This window comes from Octopus bimaculoides, chromosome 20 (genome assembly GCF_001194135.2).
Source record: "Octopus bimaculoides isolate UCB-OBI-ISO-001 chromosome 20, ASM119413v2, whole genome shotgun sequence".
Lineage (NCBI taxonomy): Eukaryota > Metazoa > Mollusca > Cephalopoda > Octopoda > Octopodidae > Octopus > Octopus bimaculoides.
In genome coordinates, this window is record NC_069000.1 from 14,718,914 (window position 1) to 14,723,235 (window position 4,322).

The following is a 4,322-nucleotide window of genomic DNA, read 5'->3' on the forward strand; positions in this document are numbered from 1 at the left end:
ATATATATATATATATATATATATATATATATATATATAGGTATATATAGGTATATCTGTCGTTGGTTTCCTAGATTTTGTTTTGTGCATCAACTATTCGCATAATAATAATAATATAGACTGGGTTCTTCTTAAGTTGTCTTTAAACGAAGAAAAGACTCGAAAGCGCAAATAAGTTACTGTAGTTTAAGTCCACCGTCACCCCGCACTTCCAGTCAGCTCAGTTTTGATATCAAAAGGTTTTTACAGCCTTGACCATCCTGGGTCTTTTGCTCCAGACACTGCAGTTAACTCATCTCGGACTAAATTAGCCAATGCGATACCTTCCTTTGCTGTATGTATGTATGTGTGCGTATATATGTATTTCTTAAGACAGTAGAGTAAAGATTTAAGTAGGAATCGGATGGTTGCTATTTCTAGCCGATCAAGCGACCGACCACATAGCGGCTTCCTTCTACAAGATGTAAAAGGGCTTCATATATATATATATATAGACGTATGTGTATACACACATATATATATATGTATATATAGACGTATGTGTATACATACATACATATATATATGTATATATAGACGTATGTGTATACACACATATATATATATAGATGTCCTATTATAGGCATCTCTGTATTTTAATGAATAATATACATATATATATATGTATGTATGTATACACATACGTCTATATATATATGCACACATAGACGTACGTATACCTGCACGTATATATATATATATATGTTAAAAGAATGATACAAGCACTGTTAAGATGATCTGAAGATTCTTTTTGTTTTTCCCCCTTCTCCACCTGCTTAACTTCCTGAGGAGAGCGAAACGAATCAGTCCTCGGTGCTCGGGCCTTCAGCTTAATAAAAAAAAAAAACAACAAACTAATCAGTCATAATCAAAGATAATCACTTATCGTTCCTCGAGGAGGACGAGACGAGGACAATACAGGACGAGTATGAATGAGTCAAAAAGAGAACACTCATGTATGTATACATATATATATATATATGTATGTATGTATATATATATATATGTATGTTCTGTATGGTCTCTGCTCCGTCATAAAAACGGCAGGCAAATAAACAGCAAGCAGTTTTTCAGATGGCATCAGATCGCGAGGATTTCGAGCGAGCGAGCGAGCGAGCAAGCAGCAGCTAGATTCAGTAGAAACATCGGGAGAGAATGAAAATGTTCTTGGAGTGCAGAGTTTGAGTGTGGAGAGAGACAGACTGAAGAAGAGAGAAAAAAAAAATGTTTCCTCCAAAACAAAATGAAGCACAGTGCTTACCTTAGTTGGTCATGGCATTATTATTATCATCAACAACAAGCCACAGTATCGTACGATCTCTTTTCTTCAACGGCCGCCATATTTAAATTAGGGTCTTTTAGAGTTTATTTTGTAGACAGATGTTCGAACTGAGGTGGGATGAGGGGGAGATAGATAGATAGATAGATAGGCAGAGAGTGAAGATGGGATTAATAGAAGGAAAGAAAGAAAGGTGAAGAGTGAAGAAGTGAGGGGAGATAGAGAGAAAGACGAAATGAGATTGAAGACGAGAAGGGGAGATAAAGTAGATAGGCAGATACTTAAGGACTGAGGGGGAGATAAAAACAGACTTAAGACTTGAGATATATATATATATATATATAAAATAGATAGGCAGAGACTAAACACGTGAGGGGAGATAAATAGATAGATAGGCAGAGACTTATGAGATGAGGGGGGAGATAAACAGATAGGAAAATACAGAGATAGATGTAAAGGGGAGATAGAGAGAAAGAAAGAGAGTCAGGGAGAGATTCAAGAGGTGACGGGGAGACAGACAGTTAAAAAGAAATAGATACAGAATGAAAAGGAGAGAGGGGAGTAGATACAGAGAGAGAAAGAGAGATTGAAGACGAGATCGGGAGAAAGAAAGAAACAAAGACAGAAACACAAGCGGAAACTGAAAACGAAAGAGGTGGGGTAGAAACATAGGCAGGATTGGAACGAGAGAGGGGGGGGAGACAGAAGCAGGCAAGGACAGATGGCGAGAGGAAATAAGGAGAAATGGTAGGAAGAAAGAGTGAGCAGCAGAAGAAGTAGCTTGTCGAAGAGACCAGAATAGGGATGCCGGACTTTTAAAGAAATTAAAAAGACCAGAAAGTAGAAGAGAGAGAGGGAGCGGGAGAAAGTGAGGAAGGAAGCTTCTTGAAAGGAAAAGATAGAAAGATTAAGAGAAGAATAGGAGATTCGATTGGGATATTTAAGAAATCACCTGGCTGAAGAGATTTCAAAATGAACTTAAGAAAATTGATGGTTTGCAAGAGATTAGCTAATAAAGGAAAGAATTAAGATATCGGAAGTAAAAAAAAAAAATATATATATAGATAAGAATTTGCGAAAAGAGAAAAAAAAAATTGGACTTTTGCCAAAATTCGGTCAATCATTAATTTTAAATTTATCATGACTAAATTATATTTTCCCAACAATTTTAATTAACAATCTGTTCAATTAGAGTATTCTTTCGTTCCTATCTTTATCGTTTTTTGAAATAATTTATTCTTCGTGTATATCAAGAATTTAACGTTATATATTTATATAATTTATGGATTTTCTATCATAATCTGAAAGAAAAAAAATCGGGAGGAAATATATTCAGTTTGGTTCTGGAAAATGATTTCTCTAAATTGCAAACTTTGGAAATATAAGAAAATTATTTTCGTTTTTTTTTTCTTCTTTCAGAGTGACAATTTGTTAAGAAAAAACCCTTTTTGGTATTTTCTTATTTCCAAGTAAGCCATTCATAATATTTAGGAAATAGAGCATCATGTTATTTACACATGTAAATTTCTTGTAATGTCCCGCTATCATAAAGTTCAGTTCTTTCGAAAAGTTTTCCTCTTCCAAGTGACACTTAATCACCAGTCACACACGCACCTGTGCGGGGGTGTTCCACGAACACAAGGTACCAGCTTATCCCGGTCTTAAACGGATAGCCGACCTCTTTAACGCATACAAACACGATGTTTTATAATCGTATAGTTTGGCTTGCTATCGACAAATCAATTACAATCTAGCTTTAGCTTATGTGTCAAATGACTAACAAAGTTAACCTCGAAATACATATCACAAAGAAAATAACACGTTTGGAGCTGATAAAATCTCTTTCAACATTGGCATGAAACCTACATTGTCGTCGTGTTTCATATTATCTGGAAAATATTTAATTTTTTAACGAAATAAAATTATTTAGACATTTTTTATATAAGCTTCCTACCATTTGGCGCCTAGTTTTCAAAACACATTTTAGGGTCATTGTTCAGCTAAGTTGAATATCTTTGTACTTTTAGGTTCGCTTATTTCCTTTTTATATTTTCAGAATTTATTTATATTATTAGTTTGTCCATGAAAGTAAAATGTATTTTCTTCTGTAGATCGCGAATTTATTAACTTCTTTCTTCCATCCTTTTTCCATCGATCTCCAGGTTTTCAGCAGCATATGATAAATATTAGCAGTCACTATGAACATCGACGTATTTCTTTTGCTATTATATTTATATTCCTCGCTAGCATTTATTACATGTATCGCTACCTTCGTATAGTCTTTTATTATTATCATCATTTCAAATCAATATAATAAAATACACTTCAATATATTCCTCAGAAAAAGGTGTCTTGGTGCTCAAAGTCATAGGCAATAATGATTATAATTACAATTATAATTATAATAATTGTATTCAAGAAAGATAGCAATCGATGAATTATAATAGGGAAAATGAAAGGAGACGTGAGGAAAAGAAAAAAAAAAGAAACCGATTTCAATAAAATTCACTGTGTATATACGCAGTAATGCTGCATATATGTGAACTGTATCTAAACTTACGAGAGTAATTGGTGTTATCTTGTCCCAGTATCATTTCATTTAGTTACTGTTTTGTGCCTAAAATTACACAAATCCATTCATTACAACACATATGCACAATAAACGACAGCTTTGCTTTCGTGCTTCTGTTAAATGCACTGATCAATATTTTTATAGTATCATTCTGTATGATATTTATGTGTGTGTGTGTATGTATATATATATATATATATATATATTATATATATATATATATTTATCAGTATTCTTTTCAATAAATCTATATTATTCTATTATATATCGTTGTACTAAATATATTGTTAGTGCGACAAATAAACTTTAATTAAGCCGTTTCATTTTTTTATCGTTTCTTTTTTTTTTTTTACATTTTTTAAGCTAAAAACAACTTGGTAAATAATATATCTTACCATTTTATTTAAGCATTTCACTTCAAGAACTTACTCA

General features: G+C 32.8%; 1 protein-coding gene across 2 annotated transcripts in view; it reads right to left on the reverse strand.

The window, feature by feature from the left end:
- The window catches only part of LOC106872146 (zinc finger protein 83), a 33,746-nt gene extending 29,714 nt beyond the window's left edge, over positions 1-4,032 (reverse strand). Inside the window, exon 1 of one of the 2 annotated variants that reach the window (XM_052975119.1) lies at positions 3,879-4,032. The gene's annotated coding sequence lies outside the window, so the exon portion shown is untranslated. Of the gene's footprint in view, positions 1-1,300; positions 1,973-3,878 lie in introns of those variants that run through there. The other variant, XM_052975118.1, reaches the window with a different exon arrangement.
- Between the last annotated feature and the right edge of the window lie 290 nt (positions 4,033-4,322).